Source organism: Oncorhynchus mykiss, unplaced genomic scaffold, assembly GCF_013265735.2.
Source record: "Oncorhynchus mykiss isolate Arlee unplaced genomic scaffold, USDA_OmykA_1.1 un_scaffold_401, whole genome shotgun sequence".
NCBI lineage: Eukaryota > Metazoa > Chordata > Actinopteri > Salmoniformes > Salmonidae > Oncorhynchus > Oncorhynchus mykiss.
The window spans coordinates 87,501-110,497 of record NW_023493848.1 but is presented as its reverse complement, the minus strand read 5'-3'; the positions used below and the strand labels follow the sequence as shown (position 1 = coordinate 110,497).

The following is a 22,997-nucleotide window of genomic DNA, read 5'->3' as shown; positions in this document are numbered from 1 at the left end:
GAAGCAGATTGAATTAGAAAAACATGGCAGATAATTGCAATAACAGACGTGGGAATTAGGGTAAATGCTGGATTCCCTTTATTTGTCCGGTGTCCTTGGTTGCCTTGTTTGAAATGACATTACAGTTTTCTGTTGAGAAAAAGTTAAAGCGGTGGACTTTGAACCGACACCTCCGAAAGACTGGGTCCTTAAATCCAGTTCTCTGGACAGCTCGGCCACAGTACCAACTGTTAAAATGGACTGCTTGGTCGTCGCACAGACCATCACAACTTTCCTTTTTTCCAATCAAGGATTTGACGTGAACAACCACCGGTAGGAGGTGCAACTGCCACCGTGAGAACACAGGACTTGGTGGCTGGTTGGTTAAGGCGATGGACTACACTATTGAGTTGGAACCCCATCCGTGACACACAACATTGCTTCTTTTCTCCCTTGCACGGCCCTGCATGAAAGTAAAAACGCTGAAATAAAGCTTGCGCATACAAACTCAATAAAGATGGCAGTGGTGGGATTTGAACCCACGCCTCCTTAGAGACTGGAGCCTAAATCCAGCGCCTTAGACCGCTCGGCCACACTACCCAGCTCTGGCAAGATTTCCACACTTTCTCATCAGTTACCTAGAGCGTCTGCACTCCCTTGTATTTTAGTCTTCTTTTTCATTTTCTTCTTTAAAATCTTTATGTATCTCATGTTGCTCTTGCGTCCTTCATCTTTTTTTGATTCTCTTTCTAAAAATGTTAATTTATCTGATGTTGCTCTTTCTTCCATCGTATAAACTTAGAATTAGTTTCTGCTTTTATGTCTGAAGCAGATTGAATTACAAAAACACATCAGATAATTGCAATAACAGACGTGGGAATTAGGGTAAAGGCTGGATTCCCTTTATTTGTCCGGTGTCCTTGGTGGCCTTGTTTGAAATTACATTACAGTTTTCTGTTGAGAAAAAGTTAAAGCGGTGGACTTTGAACCCACACATCTGAAAGACTGGGTCCTTAAATCCAGTTCTCTGGACAGCTCGGCCACAGTTCCCACTGTTAAAATGGACTGCTAGGTCTTCGCACAGCCCAGGCCAACTTTCCTTGTTTACAATCTAGTCTTTGACGTGAACAACCACCGGTAGGAGGTGCAACTGCCACCGCGGGGGCACAGGACTTGGTGGCTGGTAGGTTAAGGCGATGGACTACACTATTGAGTTGGAACCCCATCCGTGACACACAACATTGATTTTTTTCTCCCTTACATGAAAGTAAAAACGCTGAAAAAAAGCAGAACATGTGATAGCTTGCGCAAACAAACTCAATAAAGATGGCAGTGGTGGGATTTGAACCCACGCCTCCTTAGAGACTGGAGCCTAAATCCAGCGCCTTAGACCGCTCGGCCACACTACCCAGCTCTGGGGAACTATTCACACTTTCTCGTTAGTTACCTAGAGCGTCTGCACTTCCTTGTATTTTAGTCTTCTTTTTCATTTTCTTCTTTAAAATCTTTATGTATCTCATGTTGCTCTTGCGTCCTTCATCTTTTTTTGATTCTCTTTTTAAAAATCTTAATTTATCTGATGTTGCTCTTTCTTTCATCGTATAAACTTAGAATTAGTTTCTGCTTTTATGTCTGAAGCAGATTGAATTGGAAAAACACGGCAGATAATTGCAATAACAGATGTGGGAATTAGGGTAAAGGCTGGATTCCCTTTATTTTCCGGGGTCCTTGGTGGCCTTGTTTGAAATTACATTACAGTTTTCTGTTGAGAAAAAGTTGCAGCGGTGGACTTTGAAACGACACCTCCGAATGACTGGGTCCTTAAATCCAGTTCTCTGGACAGCTCGGCCACAGTTCCCACTGTTAAAATGGAATGATTGGTCGTCGCACAGACCATCACAACTTTCCTTTTTTCCAATCAAGGAATTGACATGAACAACCACCGGTAGGAGGTGCAACTGCCACCGCGGGGGCACAGGACTTGGTGGCTGGTTGGTTAAGGCGATGGACTACACTATCGAGTTGGAACCCCATCCGTGACACACAACATTGCTTCTTTTCTCCCTTGCATGGCCCTGCATGAAAGTAAAAACGCTGAAATAAAGCAGAACATGTGATAGCTTGCGCAAACAAACTCAATAAAGATGGTAGTGGTGGGATTTGAACCCACGCCTCCTTAGAGACTGGAGCCTAAATCCAACGCCTTAGACCGCTCGGCCACACTACCCAGCTCTGGCAAGATTTCCACACTTTCTCGTCAGTTACCTAGAGCGTCTGCACTTCCTTGTATTTTAGTCTTCTTTTTCATTTTCTTCTTTAAAATCTTTATGTATCTCATGTTGCTCTTGCGTCCTTCATCTTTTTTTGATTCTCTTTTTAAAAATCTTAATTTATCTGATGTTGCTCTTTCTTCCATCGTATAAACTTAGAATTAGTTTCTGCTTTTATGTCTGAAGAAGATTGAATTAGAAAAACACGGCAGATAATTGCAATAACAGACGTGGGAATTAGGGTAAAGGCTGGATTCCCTTTATTTTCCGGTGTCCTTGGTGGCCTTGTTTGAAATTACATTACAGTTTTCTGTTGAGAAAAAGTTCCAGCGGTGGACTTTGAACCGACACCTCCGAAAGACTGGGTCCTTAAATCCAGTTCTCTGGACAGCTCGGCCACAGTTCCCACTGTTAAAATTGACTGCTTGGTTGTCGCACAGACCATCACAACTTTCCTTTTTTCCAATCAAGGATTTGACGTGAACAACCCCCGGTAGGAGGTGCAACTGCCACAGCGAGAGCACAGGACTTGGTGGCTGATTGGTTAAGGTGATGGACTACACTATTGAGTTGGAACCCCATCCGTGACACACAACATTGCTTCTTTTCTCCCTTGCATGGGCGACATGAAAGTAAAAACCCAGAAACAAAGCAGAAAATGTGATAGCTTGCGCAAAAAAACTCAATAAAGATGGCAGTGGTGGGATTTGAACCCACGCCTCCTTAGAGACTGGAGCCTTAATCCAGCGCCTTAGACCGCTCGGCCACACTACCCAGCTCTGGCAAAATATTTACACTTTCTCGTCAGTTACCTAGAGCGTCTGTACTTCCTTGTATTTTAGTCTTCTTTTTCATTTTCTTCTTTAAAATCTTTATGTATCTCATGTTGCTCTTGCGTCCTTCATCTTTTTTTGATTCTCTTTTTAAAAATCTTAATTTATCTGCTCTTTCTTCCATCGTATAAACTTAGAATTAGAATTAGTTTCTGCTTTCATGTCTGAAGCAGATTGAATTAGAAAAACACGGCAGATAATTGCAATAACAGACGTGGGAATTAGGGTAAAGGCTGGATTCCCTTTATTTGTCCGGTGTCCTTGGTGGCCTTGTTTGAAATTACATTAAAGTTTTCTGTTGAGAAAAAGTTGCAGAGGTGGACTTTGAACCGACACCTCCGAAAGACTGGGTCCTTAAATCCAGTTCTCTGGACAGCTCGGCCACAGTTCCCACTGTTAAAATTGGCTGCTTGGTCGTCGCACAGACCATCACAACTTTCCTTTTTTCCAATCAAGGATTTGACGTGAACAACCCCCGGTAGGAGGTGCAACTGCCACAGAGAGAGCACAGGACTTGGTGGCTAATTGGTTAAGGTGATGGACTACACTAATGAGTTGGAACCCCATCCGTGACACACAACATTGCTTCTTTTCTCCCTTGCATGGGCGACATGAAAGTAAAAACCCTGAAACAAAGCAGAAAATGTGATAGCTTGCGCAAACAAACTCAATATAGATGGCAGTGGTGGGATTTGAACCCACGCCTCCTTAGAGACTGGAGCCTTAATCCAGCGCCTTAGACCGCTCGGCCACACTACCCAACTCCGGCAAAACATTCACACTTTCTCGTCAGTTACCTAGAGCGTCTGCACTCCCTTGTATTTTAGTCTTCTTTTTCATTTTATTCTTTAAAATCTTTATGTATCTCATGTGGCTCTTGAGTCCTTCATCTTTTTTTGATTATCTTTTTAAAAATCTTAATTTATCTGATGTTGCTCTTTCTTCCATCGTATAAACTTAGAATTAGTTTCTGGTTTTATGTCTGAAGCAGATTGAATTAGAAAAACACAGCAGATAATTGCAATAACAGACGTGGGAATTAGGGTAAAGGCTGGATTCCCTTTATTTGTCCGGTGTCCTTGGTGGCCTTGCTTGAAATTGCATTACAGTTTTCTGTTGGGAAAAAGTTAAAGCGGTGGACTTTGAACCCAAACCTCTGAAAGACTGGATCCTTAAATCCAGTTCTCTGGACAGCTTGGCCACAGTACCAACTGTTAAAATGGACTGCTAGGTCTTCTGACAGCCCAGGCCAACTTTCCTTGTTTACAATCTAGGCTTTGACGTGAACAACCACCGGTAGGAGGTACAACTGCCACCGCGGGAGCACAGGACTTGGTGGCTGGTTGGTTAAGGCGATGGACTACACTATTGAGTTGGAACCCCATCCGTGACACACAACATTTGTTTTTTTCTCCCTTGCATGGCCCTACATGAAAGTAAAAACGCTGAAATAAAGCAGAACATGTGATAGCTTGCGCAAACAAACTCAATAAAGATGGCAGTGGTGGGATTTGAACCCACGCCTCCTTAGAGACTGGAGCCTTAATCCAGCGCCTTAGACCGCTCGGCCACACTACCCAGCTGTGGCAAGTTTCCACACTTTCTCGTCAGTTACCTAGAGCGTCATGAACCCACGCCTCCTTAGAGACTGGAGCCTTAATCCAGCGCCTTAGACGGCAGGGTAGCCTAGTGGTTAGAGCGTTGGACTAGTAACCGGAAGGTTGTGAGTTCAAACCCCCGAGCTGACAAGGTACAAATCTGTCGTTCTGCCCCTGAACAGGCAGTTAACCCACTGTTCCCAGGCCGTCATTGAAAATAAGAATTTGTTCTTAACTGACTTGCCTGGTTAAATAAAGGTAAAATAAAAAAAAATAAATAAAAAGACCGCTCGGCCACACTACCCAGCTCTGGCAAGCTTCCACACTTTATCGTCAGTTACCTAGAGCGTCTGCACTTCCTTGTATTTTAGTCTTCTTTTTCATTTTCTTCTTTAAAATCTTTATGTATCTGACGTTGCTCTTGCGTCCTTCATCTTTTTTTGATTCTCTTTTTAAAAATCTTAATTTATCTGATGTTGCTCTTTCTTCCATCGTATAAACTTATAATTAGTTTCTGCTTTCATGTCTGAAGCAGATTGAATTAGAAAAACACGGCAGATAATTGCAATAACAGACGTGTGAATTAGGGTAAAGGCTGGATTCCCTTTATTTGTCCGGTGTCCTTGGTGGCCTTGTTTGAAATTACATTACAGTTTTCTGTTGAGAAAAAGTTGCAGCGGTGGACTTTGAACCGACACCTCCGAAAGACTGGGTCCTTAAATCCAGTTCTCTGGACAGCTCGGCCACAGTACCAACTGTTAAAATGGACTGCTGGGTCGTCCCACAGACCATCACAACTTTCCTTTTTTCCAGTCAAGGATTTGACGTGAACAACCACCGGTAGGAGGTGGAACTGCCACCGCGGGGGCACAGGACTTGGTGGCTGGTTGGTTAAGGCGATGGACACTATTGAGCTGGAACCCCATCCGCGACGCACAACATTGCTTCTTTTCTCCCTTGCATGGCCCTGCATGAAAGTAAAAACACTGAAATAAAGCAGAACATGTGATAGCTTGCGCAAACAAACTCAATAAAGATGGCAGTGGTGGGATTTGAACCCATGCCTCCTTAGAGACTGGAGCCTTAATCCAGCGCCTTAGACCGCTCGGCCACACTACCAAGCTTTGGCAAAATATTCTTCTTATAGTAGTCTTCTTTTTTTTAGTCTTCTTTTTCATATTCTTCTTTAAAATCTTTATGTATCTCATGTTGCTCTTGCGTCCTTCATCTTTTTTTGATTCTCTTTTTAAAAATCTTAATTTATCTGATGTTGCTCTTTCTTCCATCGTATAAACTTAGAATTAGTTTCTGCTTTTATGTCTGAAGCAGATTGAATTAGAAAAACACGGCAGATAATTGCAATAATAGACGTGGGAATTAGGGTAAAGGCTGGATTCCCTTTATTTTCCGGTGTCCTTGGTGGCCTCATTTGAAATGACATTACAGTTTTCTGTTGGGAAAAAGTTAAAGCGGTGGACTTTGAACCCAAACCTCTGAAAGACTGGATCCTTAAATCCAGTTCTCTGGACAGCTTGGCCACAGTACCAACTGTTAAAATGGACTGCTGGGTCATCGCACAGACCATCACAACTTTCCTTTTTTCCAATCAAGGATTTGACGGTGAACAACCCCCGGTAGGAGGTGCAACTGCCACAGCGAGAGCACAGGACTTGGTGGCTAATTGGTTAAGGTGATGGACTACACTAATGAGTTGGAACCCCATCCGTGACACACAACATTGCTTCTTTTCTCCCTTGCATGGGCGACATGAACGTAAAAACCCTGAAACAAAGCAGAAAATGTGATAGCTTGCGGAAACAAACTCAATAAAGATGGCGGTGGTGGGATTTGAACCCACGCCTCCTTAGAGACTGGAGCCTTAATCCAGCGCCTTAGACCGCTCGGCCACACTACCCAACTCCGGCAAAACATTCACACTTTCTCGTCAGTTACCTAGAGCGTCTGCACTCCCTTGTATTTTAGTCTTCTTTTTCATTTTATTCTTTAAAATCTTTATGTATCTCATGTTGCTCTTGAGTCCTTCATATTTTTTTGATTATCTTTTTAAAAATCTTAATTTATCTGATGTTGCTCTTTCTTCCATCGTATAAACTTAGAATTAGTTTCTGCTTTCATGTCTGAAGCAGATTGAATTAGAAAAACACGGCAGATAATTGCAATAACAGACGTGGGAATTAGGGTAAAGGCTGGATTCCCTTTATTTTCTGGTGTCCTTGGTGTCCTTGCTTGAAATTGCATTAAAGTTTTCTGTTGAGAAAAAGTTAAAGCGGTGGACTTTGAACCCAAACCTCTGAAAGACTGGATCCTTAAATCCAGTTCTCTGGACAGCTTGGCCACAGTACCAACTGTTAAAATGGACTGCTAGGTCTTCTGACAGCGCAGGCCAACTTTCCTTGTTTACAATCTAGGCTTTGACGTGAACAACCACCGGTAGGAGGTACAACTGCCACCGCGGGAGCACAGGACTTGGTGGCTGGTTGGTTAAGGCGATGGACTACACTATTGAGTTGGAACCCCATCCGTGACACACAACATTTGTTTTTTTCTCCCTTGCATGGCCCTACATGAAAGTAAAAACGCTGAAATAAAGCAGAACATGTGATAGCTTCCGCGAACAAACTCAATAAAGATGGCAGTGGTGGGATTTGAACCCACGCCTCCTTAGAGACTGGAGCCTTAATCCAGCGCCTTAGACCGCTCGGCCACACTACCCAGCTCTGGCAAAATATTTACACTTTCTCATCAGTTACCTAGAGCGTCTGTACTTCCTTGTATTTTAGTCTTCTTTTTCATTTTCTTCTTTAAAATCTTTATGTATCTCATGTTGCTCTTGCGTCCTTCATCTTTTTTTGATTCTCTTTTTAAAAATCTTAATTTATCTGATGTTGCTTTTTCTTCCATCGTATAAACTTAGAATTAGTTTCTGCTTTTATGTCTGAAGCAGATTGAATTAGAAAAACACGGCAGATAATTGCAATAACAAACGTGGGAATTAGGGTAAAGGCTGGATTCCCTTTATTTGTCCGGTGTCCTTGGTGGCCTTGTTTGAAATGACATTACAGTTTTCTGTTGAGAAAAAGTTGCAGCGGTGGACTTTGAACCGACACCTCTGAAAGACTGGGTCCTTAAATCCAGTTCTCTGGACAGCTCGGCCACAGTTCCCACTGTTAAAATGGAATGCTGGGTCGTCGCACAGACCATCACAACTTTCCTTTTTTCCAATCAAGGATTTGACGTGAACAACCACCGGTTGGAGGTGCAACTGCCACCGTGAGAGCACAGGACTTGGTGGCTGGTTGGTTAAGGAGATGGACTACACTATTGAGTTGGAACCCCATCCTTGACACACAACATTGCTTCTTTTCTCCCTTGCATGGCCCTACATGAAAGTAAAAACGCTGAAATAAAGCAGAACATGTGATAGCTTGCACAAACAAACTCAATAAAGATGGCAGTGGTGGGATTTGAACCCACGCCTCCTTAGAGACTGGAGCCTATATCCAGCGCCTTAGACCGCTCGGCCACACTACCCAGCTCTTGCAAGATTTCCACACTTTCTCGTCAGTTACCTAGAGCGTCTGCACTTCCTTGTATTTTAGTCTTCTTTTTCATTTTCTTCTTTAAAATCTTTATGTATCTCATGTTGCTCTTGCGTCCTTCATCTTTTTTTGATTCTCTTTTTAAAAATCTTAATTTATCTGATGTTGCTCTTTCTTCCATCGTATAAACTTAGAATTAGTTTCTGCTTTTATGTCTGAAGCAATTTGAATTAGAAAAACACGGCAGATAATTGCAATAACAGACGTGGGAATTAGGGTAAAGGCTGGATTCCCTTTATTTGTCCGGTGTCCTTGGTGGCCTTGTTTGAAATTACATTACAGTTTTCTGTTGAGAAAAAGTTGCAACGGTGGACTTTGAACCCACACCTCCGAAAGACTGGGTCGTTAAATCCAGTTCTCTGGACAGCTCGGCCACAGTTCACACTGTTAAAATGGACTGCTGGGTCATCGCACAGCCCAGCCCAAGTTTCCTTGTTTCCAATCAAGGCTTTGACGTGATAAACCACCGGTAAGAGGTGCAACTGCCACCGCGGGGGCACAGGACTTTGTGGCTGGTTGGTTAAGGCGATGGACTACACTATTGAGTTGGCACCCTATCCGTGACACACAACATTGCCTCTTTTCTCCCTTGCATGGCCCTACATGAAAGTAAAAACGCTGAAATAAAGCAGAACATGTGATGGCTTGCGCAAACAAACTCAATAAAGATGGCAGTGGTGGGATTGGAACCCACGCCTCCTTAGAGACTGGAGGCTAAATCCAGCGCCTTAGACCACTCGGCCACACTACCCAGCTCTGGCAAAATATTCACACTTTCACGTCAGTTACCTAGAGCGTCTGCACACCCTTGTATTTTAGTCTTCTTTTTCATTTTCTTCTTTAAAATCTTTATGTATCTCATGTTGCTCTTGCGTCCTTCATCTTTTTTTGATTCTCTTTTAAAAAATCTTAATTTATCTGATGTTGCTCTTTCTTCCATCGTATAAACTTAGAATTAGTTTCTGCTTTTATGTCTGAAGCAGATTGAATTAGAAAAACACGGCAGATAATTGCAATAACAGACGTGGGAATTAGGGTAAAGGCTGGATTCCCTTTATTTTCTGGTGTCCTTGGTGGCCTTGTTTGAAATTACATTACAGTTTTCTGTTGAGAAAAACTTGCAGCGGTGGACTTTGAACCGACACCTCCGAAAGACTGGGTCCTTAAATCCAGTTCTCTGGACAGCTCGGCCAGAGTTCCCACTGTTAAAATGGACTGCTTGGTCGTCGCACAGACCATCACAACTTTCCTTTTTTCCAATCAAGGATTTGACGTGAACAACCACCGGTAGGAGGTGCAACTGCCACTGCGGGGGCACAGGACTTGGTGGCTGGTTGGTTAAGGCGATGGACTACACTATTGAGTCGGATCCCCATCCGTGACACACAAGATTGCTTCTTTTCTCCCTTGCATGGCCCTGCATGAAAGTAAAAACGCTGAAATAAAGCAGAACATGTGATAGCTTGCGCAAACAAACTCTATAAAGATGGCAGCAGTGGGATTTGAACCCACGCCTCCTTAGAGACTGGAGCCTAAATCCAGCGCCTTAGACCGCTCGGCCACACTACCCAGCTCTTGCAAGATTTCCACACTTTCTCGTCAGTTACCTAGAGCGTCTGCACTTCCTTGTATTTTAGTCTTCTTTTTCATTTTCTTCTTTAAAATCTTTATGTATCTCATGTTGCTCTTGCGTCCTTCATCTTTTTTTGATTCTCTTTTTAAAAATCTTAATTTATCTGATGTTGCTCTTTCTTCCATCGTATAAACTTAGAATTAGTTTCTGCTTTTATGTCTGAAGCAATTTGAATTAGAAAAACACGGCAGATAATTGCAATAACAGACGTGGGAATTAGGGTAAAGGCTGGATTCCCTTTATTTGTCCGGTGTCCTTGGTGGCCTTGTTTGAAATTACATTACAGTTTTCTGTTGAGAAAAAGTTGCAACGGTGGACTTTGAACCCACACCTCCGAAAGACTGGGTCGTTAAATCCAGTTCTCTGGACAGCTCGGCCACAGTTCACACTGTTAAAATGGACTGCTGGGTCATCGCACAGCCCAGCCCAAGTTTCCTTGTTTCCAATCAAGGCTTTGACGTGATAAACCACCGGTAAGAGGTGCAACTGCCACCGCGGGGGCACAGGACTTTGTGGCTGGTTGGTTAAGGCGATGGACTACACTATTGAGTTGGCACCCTATCCGTGACACACAACATTGCCTCTTTTCTCCCTTGCATGGCCCTACATGAAAGTAAAAACGCTGAAATAAAGCAGAACATGTGATGGCTTGCGCAAACAAACTCAATAAAGATGGCAGTGGTGGGATTGGAACCCACGCCTCCTTAGAGACTGGAGGCTAAATCCAGCGCCTTAGACCACTCGGCCACACTACCCAGCTCTGGCAAAATATTCACACTTTCACGTCAGTTACCTAGAGCGTCTGCACACCCTTGTATTTTAGTCTTCTTTTTCATTTTCTTCTTTAAAATCTTTATGTATCTCATGTTGCTCTTGCGTCCTTCATCTTTTTTTGATTCTCTTTTAAAAAATCTTAATTTATCTGATGTTGCTCTTTCTTCCATCGTATAAACTTAGAATTAGTTTCTGCTTTTATGTCTGAAGCAGATTGAATTAGAAAAACACGGCAGATAATTGCAATAACAGACGTGGGAATTAGGGTAAAGGCTGGATTCCCTTTATTTTCTGGTGTCCTTGGTGGCCTTGTTTGAAATTACATTACAGTTTTCTGTTGAGAAAAACTTGCAGCGGTGGACTTTGAACCGACACCTCCGAAAGACTGGGTCCTTAAATCCAGTTCTCTGGACAGCTCGGCCAGAGTTCCCACTGTTAAAATGGACTGCTTGGTCGTCGCACAGACCATCACAACTTTCCTTTTTTCCAATCAAGGATTTGACGTGAACAACCACCGGTAGGAGGTGCAACTGCCACTGCGGGGGCACAGGACTTGGTGGCTGGTTGGTTAAGGCGATGGACTACACTATTGAGTCGGATCCCCATCCGTGACACACAAGATTGCTTCTTTTCTCCCTTGCATGGCCCTGCATGAAAGTAAAAACGCTGAAATAAAGCAGAACATGTGATAGCTTGCGCAAACAAACTCTATAAAGATGGCAGCAGTGGGATTTGAACCCACGCCTCCTTAGAGACTGGAGCCTAAATCCAGCGCCTTAGACCACTCTGCCACACTACCCAGCTCTTGCAAGATTGCCAGACTTTCTCGTCAGTTACCTAGAGCGTCTGCACTTCCTTGTATTTTAGTCTTCTTTTTCAATTTTCTTCTTTAAAATCTTTATGTATCTCATGTTGCTCTTGCGTCCTTCATCTTTTTTTGATTCTCTTTTTAAAAATCTTAATTTATCTGATGTTGCTCTTTCTTCCATCGTATAAACTTAGAATTAGTTTCTGCTTTTATGTCTGAAGCAGATTGAATTAGAAAAACACGGCAGATAATAGCAATAACAGACGTGGGAATTAGGGTAAAGGCTGGATTCCCTTTATTTGTCCGGTGTCCTTGGTGGCCTTGTTTGAAATTACATTACAGTTTTCTGTTGAGAAAAAGTTGCAGTGGTGGACTTTGATCCGACACCTCTGAAAGACTGGGTCCTTATATCCAGTTCTCTGGACAGCTCGGCCACAGTACCCACTGTTAAAATGGACTGCTGGGTCATCGCACAGCCCAGCCCAAGTTTCCTTGTTTCCAATCAAGGATTTGACGTGATAAACCACCGGTAGGAGGTGCAACTGCCACCGCGGGGGCACAGGACTTGGTGGCTGGTTGGTTAAGGCGATGGACTACGCTATTGAGTTGGAACCCCATCCGTGACACACAACATTGCTTCTTTTCTCCCTTGCATGGCCCTGCATGAAAGTAAAAAAAGCTGAAATAAAGCAGAACATGTGATAGCTTGCGCAAACAAACTCAATAAAGATGGCAATGGTGGGATTTGAACCCACGCCTCCTTAGAGACTGGAGCCTAAATCCAACGCCTTAGACCGCTCGGCCACACTACCCAACTCCGGCAAAACATTCACACTTTCTCGTCAGAGAAAGAGCGTCTGCACTCCCTTGTATTTTAGTCTTCTTTTTCATTTTCTTCTTTAAAATCTTTATGTATCTCATGTTGCTCTTGCGTCCTTCATCTTTTTTTGATTCTCTTTTTAAAAATCTTAATTTATCTGATGTTGCTCTTTCTTCCATCGTATAAACTTAGAATTAGTTTCTGCTTTTATGTCTGAAGAAGATTGAATTAGAAAAACACGGCAGATAATTGCAATAACAGACGTGGGAATTAGGGTAAAGGCTGGATTCCCTTTATTTTCCGGTGTCCTTGGTGGCCTTGTTTGAAATTACATTACAGTTTTCTGTTGAGAAAAAGTTCCAGCGGTGGACTTTGAACCGACACCTCCGAAAGACTGGGTCCTTAAATCCAGTTCTCTGGACAGCTCGGCCACAGTTCCCACTGTTAAAACTGACTGCTTGGTCGTCACACAGACCATCACAACTTTCCTTTTTTCCAATCAAGGATTTGACGTGAACAACCCCCGGTAGGAGGTACAACTGCCACAGCGAGAGCACAGGACTTGGTGGCTAATTGGTTAAGGTGATGGACTACACTAATGAGTTGGAACCCCATCCGTGACACACAACATTGCTTCTTTTCTCCCTTGCATGGGTGACATGAAAGTAAAAACCCTGAAACAAAGCAGAAAATGTGATAGCTTGCGCAAAAAAACTCAATAAAGATGGAAGTGGTGGGATTTGAACCCACGCCTCCTTAGAGACTGGAGCCTTAATCCAGCGCCTTAGACCGCTCGGCCACACTACCCAGCTCTGGAAAAACATTCACACTTTCTCTTCAGTTACCTAGAGCGTCTGCACTTCCTTGTATTTTAGTCTTCTTTTTCATTTTCTTCTTTAAAATCTTTATGTATCTCATGTTGCTCTTGCGTCCTTCATCTTTTTTTGATTGTCTTTGTAAAAATCTTAATTTATCTGATGTTGCTCTTTCTTCCATCGTATAAACTTAGAATTAGTTTCTGCTTTTATGTCTGAAGCAGATTGAATTAGAAAAACACGGCAGATAATTGCAATAACAGACGTGGGAATTAGGGTAAAGGCTGGATTCCCTTTATTTGTCCGGTGTCCTTGGTGGCCTTGTTTGAAATTACATTACAGTTTTCTGTTGAGAAAATGTTGCAGCGGTGGACTTTGAACCGACACCTCCGAAAGACTGGGTCCTTAAATCCAGTTCTCTGGACAGCTCGGCCACAGTTCCCACTGTTAATATGGACTGCTTGGTCGTCGCACAGACCATCACAACTTTCCTTTTTTCCAATCAAGGATTTGACGTGAACAACCCCCGGTAGTAGGTGCAACTGCCACAGCGAGAGCACAGGACTTGGTGGCTGATTGGTTAAGGTGATGGAGTACACTATTGAGTTGGAACCCCATCCGTGACACACAACATTGCTTCTTTTCTCCCTTGCATGGGCGACATGAAAGTAAAAACCCAGAAACAAAGCAGAAAATGTGATAGCTTGCGCAAAAAAACTCAATAAAGATGGCTGGGGTGGGATTTGAACCCACGCCTCCTTAGAGACTGGAGCCTTAATCCAGCGCCTTAGACCGCTCGGCCACACTACCCAGCACTGGCAAAATTTCCACACTTTCTTGTCAGTTACCTAGAGCGTCTGTACTTCCTTGTATTTTAGTCTTCTTTTTCATTTTCTTCTTTAAAAATCTTTATGTATCTCATGTTGCTCTTGCGTCCTTCATCTTTTTTTGATTCTCTTTCTAAAAATCTTAATTTATCTGATGTTGCTCTTTCTTTCATCGTATAAACTTAGAATTAGTTTCTGCTTTTATGTCTGTAGCAGATTGAATTAGAAAAACACGGCAGATAATTGCAATGACAGACGTGGGAATTAGGGTAAAGGCTGGATTCCCTTTATTTGTCCGGTGTCCTTGGTGGCCTTGTTTGAAATTACATTACAGTTTTCTGTTGAGAAAATGTTGCAGCGGTGGACTTTGAACCAACACCTCCGAAAGACTGGGTCCTTAAATCCAGTTCTCTGGACAGCTCGGCCACAGTTCCCACTGTTAATATGGACTGCTTGGTCGTCGCACAGACCATCACAACTTTCCTTTTTTCCAATCAAGGAATTGACATGAACAACCACCAGTAGGAGGTGCAATTGCCAGCGCGGGGGCACAGGACTTGGTGGCTGGTTGGTTAAGGCGATGGACTACACTATTGAGTTGGAACCCCATCCGTGACACACAACATTGCTTCTTTTCTCCCTTGCATGGCCCTGCATGAAAGTAAAAACGCTGAAATAAAGCAGAACATGTGATAGCTTGCGCAAACAAACTCAATAAAGATGGCAGTGGTGGGATTTGAACCCACGCCTCCTTAGAGACTGGAGCCTAAATCCAGCGCCTTAGACCGCTCGGCCACACTACCCAGCTCTGGCAAGATTTCCACACTTTCTTGTCAGTTACCTAGAGCGTCTGTACTTCCTTGAATTTTAGTCTTCTTTTTCATTTTCTTCTTTAAAATCTTTATGTATCTCATGTTGCTCTTGCGTCCTTCATCTTTTTTTGATTCTCTTTTTAAAAATCTTAATTTATCTGATGTTGCTCTTTCTTCCATCGTATAAACTTAGAATTCGTTTCTGCTTTTATGTCTGTAGCAGATTGAATTAGAAAAACACGGCAGATAATTGCAATAACAGACGTGGGAATTAGGGTAAAGGCTGGATTCCCTTTATTTTCCGGTGTCCTTGGTGGCCTTGTTTGAAATTACATTACAGTTTTCTGTTTTCTGTTGAGAAAAACTTGCAGCGGTGGACTTTGAACCGACACCTCCGAAAGACTGGGTCCTTAAATCCAGTTCTCTGGACAGCTTGGCCACAGTACCCACTGTTAAAATGGACTGCTGGGTCGTCCCACAGACCATCACAACTTTCCTTTTTTCCAATCAAGGATTTGACGTGAACAACCACCGGTAGGAGGTGCAACTGCCACCGCGGGGGCACAGGACTTGGTGGCTGGTTGGTTAAGGCGAAGGACTACACTATTGAGTTGGAACCCCATCCGTGACACACATCATTGCTTCTTTTCTCCCTTGCATGGGCGACATGAAAGTAAAAACCCTGAAATAACGCAGAACATGTGATAGCTTGCGCAAACAAACTCAATAAAGATGGCAGTGGTGGGATTTGAACCCACGCCTCCTTAGAGACTGGAGCCTAAATCCAGCGCCTTAGACCGCTCGGCCACACTACCCAGCTCTGGCAAAATATTCACACTTTCTCATCAGTTACCTAGAGCGTCTGCACTTCCTTGTATTTTAGTCTTCTTTTTCATTTTCTTCTTTAAAATCTTTATGTATCTCATGTTGCTCTTGCGTCCTTCATCTTTTTTTGATTCTCTTTTTAAAAATCTTAATTTATCTGATGTTGCTCTTTCTTCCATCGTATAAACTTAGAATTAGTTTCTGCTTTTATGTCTGAAGCAGATTGAATTAGAAAAACACGGCAGATAATTGCAATAACAGACGTGGGAATTAGGGTAAAGGCTGGATTCCCTTTATTTGTCCGGTGTCCTTGGTGGCCTTGTTTGAAATTACATTACAGTTTTCTGTTGAGAAAAAGTTGCAGCGTTGGACTTTGAACCCACACCTCCGAAAGACTGGGTCCTTAAATCCAGTTCTCTGGACAGCTCGGCCACAGTTCCCACTGTTAAAATGGACTGCTTGATCGTCGCACAGACCATCACAACTTTCCTTTTTTCCAATCAAGGAATTGACATGAACAACCACCAGTAGGAGGTGCAATTGCCAGCGCGGGGGCACAGGACTTGGTGGCTGGTTGGTTAAGGCGATGGACTACACTATTGAGTTGGAACCCCATCCGTGACACACAACATTGCTTCTTTTCTCCCTTGCATGGCCCTGCATGAAAGTAAAAACGCTGAAATAAAGCAGAACATGTGATAGCTTGCGCAAACAAACTCAATAAAGATGGCAGTGGTGGGATTTGAACCCACGCCTCCTTAGAGACTGGAGCCTAAATCCAGCGCCTTAGACCGCTCGGCCACACTACCCAGCTCTGGCAAGATTTCCACACTTTCTTGTCAGTTACCTAGAGCGTCTGTACTTCCTTGAATTTTAGTCTTCTTTTTCATTTTCTTCTTTAAAATCTTTATGTATCTCATGTTGCTCTTGCGTCCTTCATCTTTTTTTGATTCTCTTTTTAAAAATCTTAATTTATCTGATGTTGCTCTTTCTTCCATCGTATAAACTTAGAATTCGTTTCTGCTTTTATGTCTGAAGCAGATTGAATTAGAAAAACACGGCAGATAATTGCAATAACAGACGTGGGAATTAGGGTAAAGGCTGGATTCCCTTTATTTGTCCGGTGTCCTTGGTGGCCTTGTTTGAAATTACATTACAGTTTTCTGTTGAGAAAATGTTGCAGCGGTGGACTTTGAACCGACACCTCCGAAAGACTGGGTCCTTAAATCCAGTTCTCTGGACAGCTCGGCCACAGTTCCCACTGTTAATATGGACTGCTTGGTCGTCGCACAGACCATCACAACTTTCCTTTTTTCCAATCAAGGAATTGACATGAACAACCACCAGTAGGAGGTGCAATTGCCAGCGCGGGGGCACAGGACTTGGTGGCTGGTTGGTTAAGGCGATGGACTACACTATTGAGTTGGAACCCCATCCGTGACACACAACATTGCTTCTTTTCTCCCTTGCATGGCCCTGCATGAAAGTAAAAACGCTGAAATAAAGCAGAACATGTGATAGCTTGCGCAAACAAACTCAATAAAGATGGCAGTGGTGGGATTTGAACCCACGCCTCCTTAGAGACTGGAGCCTAAATCCAGCGCCTTAGACCGCTCGGCCACACTACCCAGCTCTGGCAAGATTTCCACACTTTCTTGTCAGTTACCTAGAGCGTCTGTACTTCCTTGAATTTTAGTCTTCTTTTTCATTTTCTTCTTTAAAATCTTTATGTATCTCATGTTGCTCTTGCGTCCTTCATCTTTTTTTGATTCTCTTTTTAAAAATCTTAATTTATCTGATGTTGCTCTTTCTTCCATCGTATAAACTTAGAATTCGTTTCTGCTTTTATGTCTGAAGCAGATTGAATTAGAAAAACACGGCAGATAATTGCAATAACAGACGTGGGAATTAGGGTAAAGGCTGGATTCCCTTTATTTGTCCGGTGTCCTTGGTGGCCTTGTTTGAAATTACATTACAGTTTTCTGTTGAGAAAATGTTGCAGCGGTGGACTTTGAACCGACACCTCCGAAAGACTGGGTCCTTAAATCCAGTTCTCTGGACAGCTCGGCCACAGTTCCCACTGTTAATATGGACTGCTTGGTCGTCGCACAGACCATCACAACTTTCCTTTTTTCCAATCAAGGAATTGACATGAACAACCACCAGTAGGAGGTGCAATTGCCAGCGCGGGGGCACAGGACTTGGTGGCTGGTTGGTTAAGGCGATGGATTACACTATTGAGTTGGAACCCCATCCGTGACACACAACATTGCTTCTTTTCTCCCTTGCATGGCCCTGCATGAAAGTAAAAACGCTGAAATAAAGCAGAACATGTGATAGCTTGCGCAAACAAACTCAATAAAGATGGCTGCGGTGGGATTTGAACCCACGCCTCCTTAGAGACTGGAGCCTAAATCCAGCGCCTTAGACCGCTCGGCCACACTACCCAGCTCTGGCAAGATTTCCACACTTTCTTGTCAGTTACCTAGAGCGTCTGTACTTCCTTGAATTTTAGTCTTCTTTTTCATTTTCTTCTTTAAAATCTTTATGTATCTCATGTTGCTCTTGCGTCCTTCATCTTTTTTTGATTCTCTTTTTAAAAATCTTAATTTATCTGATGTTGCTCTTTCTTCCATCGTATAAACTTAGAATTCGTTTCTGCTTTTATGTCTGTAGCAGATTGAATTAGAAAAACACGGCAGATAATTGCAATAACAGACGTGGGAATTAGGGTAAAGGCTGGATTCCCTTTATTTTCCGGTGTCCTTGGTGGCCTTGTTTGAAATTACATTACAGTTTTCTGTTTTCTGTTGAGAAAAACTTGCAGCGGTGGACTTTGAACCGACACCTCCGAAAGACTGGGTCCTTAAATCCAGTTCTCTGGACAGCTTGGCCACAGTACCCACTGTTAAAATGGACTGCTGGGTCGTCCCACAGACCATCACAACTTTCCTTTTTTCCAATCAAGGATTTGACGTGAACAACCACCGGTAGGAGGTGCAACTGCCACCGCGGGGGCACAGGACTTGGTGGCTGGTTGGTTAAGGCGAAGGACTACACTATTGAGTTGGAACCCCATCCGTGACACACATCATTGCTTCTTTTCTCCCTTGCATGGTCGACATGAAAGTAAAAACCCTGAAATAACGCAGAACATGTGATAGCTTGCGCAAACAAACTCAATAAAGATGGCAGTGGTGGGATTTGAACCCACGCCTCCTTAGAGACTGGAGCCTAAATCCAGCGCCTTAGACCGCTCGGCCACACTACCCAGCTCTGGCAAAATATTCACACTTTCTCATCAGTTACCTAGAGCGTCTGCACTTCCTTGTATTTTAGTCTTCTTTTTCATTTTCTTCTTTAAAATCTTTATGTATCTCATGTTGCTCTTGCGTCCTTCATCTTTTTTTGATTCTCTTTTTAAAAATCTTAATTTATCTGATGTTGCTCTTTCTTCCATCGTATAAACTTAGAATTAGTTTCTGCTTTTATGTCTGAAGCAGATTGAATTAGAAAAACACGGCAGATAATTGCAATAACAGACGTGGGAATTAGGGTAAAGGCTGGATTCCCTTTATTTGTCCGGTGTCCTTGGTGGCCTTGTTTGAAATTACATTACAGTTTTCTGTTGAGAAAAAGTTGCAGCGTTGGACTTTGAACCCACACCTCCGAAAGACTGGGTCCTTAAATCCAGTTCTCTGGACAGCTCGGCCACAGTTCCCACTGTTAAAATGGACTGCTTGATCGTCGCACAGACCATCACAACTTTCCTTTTTTCCAATCAAGGATTTGACGTGAACAACCACCGGTAGGAGGTGCAACTGCCACCGTGGGGGCACAGGACTTGGTGGCTGGTTGGTTAAGGCGATGGACTACACTATTGAGTTGGAACCCCATCCGTGACACACAACATTGCTTCTTTTCTCCCTTGCATGGCCCTGCATGAAAGTAAAAACGCTGAAATAAAGCAGAACATGTGATAGCTTGCGCAAACAAACTCAATAAAGATGGCAGTGGTGGGATTTGAACCCACGCCTCCTTAGAGACTGGAGCCTAAATCCAGCGCCTTAGACCACTCGGCCACACTACCCAACTCCGGCAAAACATTCACACTTTCTCGTCAGTTACCTAGAGCGTCTGCACTCCCTTGTATTTCAGTCTTCTTTTTAATTTTCTTCTTTAAAATCTTTATGTATCTCATGTTGCTCTTGCGTCCTTCATCTTTTTTTGATTCTCTTTCTAAAAATCTTAATTTATCTGATGTTGCTCTTTCTTTCATCGTATAAACTTAGAATTAGTTTCTGCTTTTATGTCTGAAGCAGATTGAATTAGAAAAACACGGCAGATAATAGCAATAATAGACGTGGGAATTAGGGTAAAGGCTGGATTCCCTTTATTTGTCCGGTGTCCTTGGTGGCCTTGTTTGAAATTACATTACAGTTTTCTGTTGAGAAAAAGTTGTAGTGGTGGACTTTGAACCGACACCTCCGAAAGACTGGGTCCTTAAATCCAGTTCTCTGGACAGCTCGGCCACAGTTCCCACTGTTAAAATGGACTGCTTGATCGTCGCACAGACCATCACAACTTTCCTTTTTTCCAATCAAGGATTTGACGTGAACAACCACCGGTAGGAGGTGCAACTGCCACCGTGGGGGCACAGGACTTGGTGGCTGGTTGGTTAAGGCGATGGACTACACTATTGAGTTGGAACCCCATCCGTGACACACAACATTGCTTCTTTTCTCCCTTGCATGGCCCTGCATGAAAGTAAAAACGCTGAAATAAAGCAGAACATGTACAGAACATGATAGCTTGCGCAAACAAACTCAATAAAGATGGCAGTGGTGGGATTTGAACCCACGCCTCCTTAGAGACTGGAGCCTAAATCCAGCGCCTTAGACCACTCGGCCACACTACCCAACTCCGGCAAAACATTCACACTTTCTCGTCAGTTACCTAGAGCGTCTGCACTCCCTTGTATTTCAGTCTTCTTTTTAATTTTCTTCTTTAAAATCTTTATGTATCTCATGTTGCTCTTGCGTCCTTCATCTTTTTTTGATTCTCTTTCTAAAAATCTTAATTTATCTGATGTTGCTCTTTCTTCCATCGTATAAACTTAGAATTAGTTTCTGCTTTTATGTCTGAAGCAGATTGAATTAGAAAAACACGGCAGATAATTGCAATAATAGACGTGGGAATGAGGGTAAAGGCTGGATTCCCTTTATTTTCCGGTGTCCTTGGTGGCCTTGTTTGAAATTACATTACAGTATTCTGTTGAGAAAAAGTTGCAGTGGTGGACTTTGAACCGACACCTCTGAAAGACTGGGTCCTTAAATCCAGTTCTCTGGACAGCTTGGCCACAGTTCCCACTGTTAAAATAGACTGCTTGGTCATCGCACAGACCATCACAACTTTCCTTTTTTCCAATCAAGGATTTGACGTGAACAACTACCGGTAGGAGGTGCAACTGCCACCGTGGGGGCACAGGACTTGGTGGCTGGTTGGTTAAGGTGATGGACTACACTATTGAGTTGGAACCCCATCCGTGACACACAACATTGCTTCTTTTCTCCCTTGCATGGCCCTGCATGAAAGTAAAAACACTGAAATAAAGCAGAACATGTGATAGCTTGCGCAAACAAACTCAATAAAGATGGCAGTGGTGGGATTTGAACCCACGCCTCCTTAGAGACTGGAGCCTTAATCCAGTGCCTTAGACCGCTCAGCCACACTACCCAGCTCTGGCACGATTTCCAAACTTTCTCGTAAGTTACCTAGAGCGTCTGCACTTCCTTGTATTTTAGTCTTCTTTTTCATTTTCTTCTTTAAAATCTTTATGTATCTCATGTTGCGCTTGCGTCCTTCATCTTTTTTTGATTCTCTTTCTAAAAATCTTAATTTATCTGATGTTGCTCTTTCTTTCATCGTATAAACTTAGAATTGGTTTCTGTTTTTATGTCTGAAGCAGATTGAATTAGAAAAAAACGGCAGATGATAGCAATAATAGACGTGGGAATTAGGGTAAAGGCTGGATTCCCTTTATTTGTCCGGTGTCCTTGGTGGCCTTGTTTGAAATTACATTACAGTTTTCTGTTGAGAAAAAGTTGTAGTGGTGGACTTTGAACCGACACCTCTGAAAGACTGGGTCCTTAAATCCAGTTCTCTGGACAGCTCGCCCACAGTACCAACTGTTAAAATGGACTGCTGGGTCGTCCCACAGACCATCACAACTTTCCTTTTTTCCAATCAAGGATTTGACGTGAACAACCACCGGTAGGAGGTGCAACTGCCACCGTGAGAGAACAGGACTTGGTGGCTGGTTGGTTAAGGCGATGGACTACACTATTGAGTTGGAACCCCATCCGCACAACATTGATTATTTTCTCCCTTGCACGGCCCTGCATGAAAGTAAAAACGCTGAAATAATGCAGAACATGTGATAGCTTGCGCATACAAACTCAATAAAGATGGCAGTGGATGGATTTGAACCCACGCCTCCTTAGTGACTGGAGCCTTAATCCAGCGCCTTAGACCGCACGGCCACACTACCCAGCTCTGGCAAAATATTCACACTTTCTCGTCAGTTACCTAGAGCGTCTGCACTCCCTTGTATTTCAGTCTTCTTTTTAATTTTCTTCTTTAAAATCTTTATGTATCTCATGTTGCTCTTGCGTCCTTCATCTTTTTTTGATTCTCTTTCTAAAAATCTTAATTTATCTGATGTTGCTCTTTCTTCCATCTTGTAAACTTAGAATTAGTTTCTGCTTTTATGTCTGAAGCAGATTGAATTAGAAAAACACGGCAGATAATTGCAATAACAGACCTGGGAATTAGGGTAAAGGCTGGATTCCCTTTATTTGTCCGGTGTCCTTGGTCCTTGATTTGAACCCACGCCTCCTTAGAGACTGGAGCCTTAATCCAGCGCCTTAGACCGCTCGGCCACACTACCCAGCTCTACTTCAGGTTTTCACACTTTCTCGTCAGTTACCCAGAGCGTCTGCACTCCCTTGTATTTTAGTCTTCTTTTTCATTTTCTTCTTTAAAATCTTTATGTATCTCATGTTGCTCTTGCGTCCTTCATCTTTTTTTGATTCTCTTTCTAAAAATCTTAATTTATCTGATGTTGCTCTTTCTTTCATCGTATAAACTTAGAATTAGTTTCTGCTTTTATGTCTGAAGCAGATTGAATTAGAAAAACACGGCAGATAATTGCAATAATAGACGTGGGAATTAGGGTAAAGGCTGGATTCCCTTTATTTGTCCGGTGTCCTTGGTGGCCTTGTTTGAAATTACATTACAGTTTTCTGTTGAGAAAAAGTTGCAGTGGTGGACTTTGAACCGACACCTCTGAAAGACTGGGTCCTTAAATCCAGTTCTCTGGAC

At 43.0% G+C, this 22,997-nt stretch overlaps 26 non-coding genes across 26 annotated transcripts; all 26 read right to left on the bottom strand.

Moving 5' to 3' along the window:
• Positions 1 to 497: 497 nt before the first annotated feature.
• On the bottom strand, positions 498 to 579 carry trnal-uag. The gene has a single exon. It is a non-coding gene; the product is annotated as a tRNA-Leu (tRNA).
• A 727-nt stretch (positions 580 to 1,306) lies between these two features.
• trnal-uag lies at positions 1,307 to 1,388 on the bottom strand. The gene has a single exon. It is a non-coding gene; the product is annotated as a tRNA-Leu (tRNA).
• A 736-nt stretch (positions 1,389 to 2,124) lies between these two features.
• On the bottom strand, positions 2,125 to 2,206 carry trnal-uag. Its single transcript has one exon. It is a non-coding gene; the product is annotated as a tRNA-Leu (tRNA).
• A 735-nt stretch (positions 2,207 to 2,941) lies between these two features.
• On the bottom strand, positions 2,942 to 3,023 carry trnal-aag. Its single transcript has one exon. It is a non-coding gene; the product is annotated as a tRNA-Leu (tRNA).
• A 736-nt stretch (positions 3,024 to 3,759) lies between these two features.
• Positions 3,760 to 3,841, bottom strand: trnal-aag. The gene has a single exon. It is a non-coding gene; the product is annotated as a tRNA-Leu (tRNA).
• Positions 3,842 to 4,578: 737 nt separating this feature from the next.
• trnal-aag lies at positions 4,579 to 4,660 on the bottom strand. Its single transcript has one exon. It is a non-coding gene; the product is annotated as a tRNA-Leu (tRNA).
• Positions 4,661 to 5,717: 1,057 nt separating this feature from the next.
• On the bottom strand, positions 5,718 to 5,799 carry trnal-aag. Its single transcript has one exon. It is a non-coding gene; the product is annotated as a tRNA-Leu (tRNA).
• A 714-nt stretch (positions 5,800 to 6,513) lies between these two features.
• On the bottom strand, positions 6,514 to 6,595 carry trnal-aag. The gene has a single exon. It is a non-coding gene; the product is annotated as a tRNA-Leu (tRNA).
• A 736-nt stretch (positions 6,596 to 7,331) lies between these two features.
• On the bottom strand, positions 7,332 to 7,413 carry trnal-aag. Its single transcript has one exon. It is a non-coding gene; the product is annotated as a tRNA-Leu (tRNA).
• A 737-nt stretch (positions 7,414 to 8,150) lies between these two features.
• Positions 8,151 to 8,232, bottom strand: trnal-uag. Its single transcript has one exon. It is a non-coding gene; the product is annotated as a tRNA-Leu (tRNA).
• A 737-nt stretch (positions 8,233 to 8,969) lies between these two features.
• On the bottom strand, positions 8,970 to 9,051 carry trnal-uag. Its single transcript has one exon. It is a non-coding gene; the product is annotated as a tRNA-Leu (tRNA).
• Positions 9,052 to 9,787: 736 nt separating this feature from the next.
• Positions 9,788 to 9,869, bottom strand: trnal-uag. The gene has a single exon. It is a non-coding gene; the product is annotated as a tRNA-Leu (tRNA).
• A 737-nt stretch (positions 9,870 to 10,606) lies between these two features.
• On the bottom strand, positions 10,607 to 10,688 carry trnal-uag. The gene has a single exon. It is a non-coding gene; the product is annotated as a tRNA-Leu (tRNA).
• A 736-nt stretch (positions 10,689 to 11,424) lies between these two features.
• On the bottom strand, positions 11,425 to 11,506 carry trnal-uag. The gene has a single exon. It is a non-coding gene; the product is annotated as a tRNA-Leu (tRNA).
• A 739-nt stretch (positions 11,507 to 12,245) lies between these two features.
• Positions 12,246 to 12,327, bottom strand: trnal-uag. Its single transcript has one exon. It is a non-coding gene; the product is annotated as a tRNA-Leu (tRNA).
• Positions 12,328 to 13,060: 733 nt separating this feature from the next.
• trnal-aag lies at positions 13,061 to 13,142 on the bottom strand. The gene has a single exon. It is a non-coding gene; the product is annotated as a tRNA-Leu (tRNA).
• Positions 13,143 to 13,878: 736 nt separating this feature from the next.
• On the bottom strand, positions 13,879 to 13,965 carry trnal-aag. The gene has a single exon. It is a non-coding gene; the product is annotated as a tRNA-Leu (tRNA).
• Positions 13,966 to 14,698: 733 nt separating this feature from the next.
• On the bottom strand, positions 14,699 to 14,780 carry trnal-uag. The gene has a single exon. It is a non-coding gene; the product is annotated as a tRNA-Leu (tRNA).
• A 742-nt stretch (positions 14,781 to 15,522) lies between these two features.
• trnal-uag lies at positions 15,523 to 15,604 on the bottom strand. Its single transcript has one exon. It is a non-coding gene; the product is annotated as a tRNA-Leu (tRNA).
• Positions 15,605 to 16,341: 737 nt separating this feature from the next.
• On the bottom strand, positions 16,342 to 16,423 carry trnal-uag. Its single transcript has one exon. It is a non-coding gene; the product is annotated as a tRNA-Leu (tRNA).
• Positions 16,424 to 17,160: 737 nt separating this feature from the next.
• Positions 17,161 to 17,242, bottom strand: trnal-uag. Its single transcript has one exon. It is a non-coding gene; the product is annotated as a tRNA-Leu (tRNA).
• Positions 17,243 to 17,979: 737 nt separating this feature from the next.
• On the bottom strand, positions 17,980 to 18,061 carry trnal-uag. Its single transcript has one exon. It is a non-coding gene; the product is annotated as a tRNA-Leu (tRNA).
• A 742-nt stretch (positions 18,062 to 18,803) lies between these two features.
• Positions 18,804 to 18,885, bottom strand: trnal-uag. Its single transcript has one exon. It is a non-coding gene; the product is annotated as a tRNA-Leu (tRNA).
• A 737-nt stretch (positions 18,886 to 19,622) lies between these two features.
• trnal-uag lies at positions 19,623 to 19,704 on the bottom strand. The gene has a single exon. It is a non-coding gene; the product is annotated as a tRNA-Leu (tRNA).
• Positions 19,705 to 20,450: 746 nt separating this feature from the next.
• trnal-uag lies at positions 20,451 to 20,532 on the bottom strand. Its single transcript has one exon. It is a non-coding gene; the product is annotated as a tRNA-Leu (tRNA).
• A 736-nt stretch (positions 20,533 to 21,268) lies between these two features.
• trnal-aag lies at positions 21,269 to 21,350 on the bottom strand. Its single transcript has one exon. It is a non-coding gene; the product is annotated as a tRNA-Leu (tRNA).
• Between the last annotated feature and the right edge of the window lie 1,647 nt (positions 21,351 to 22,997).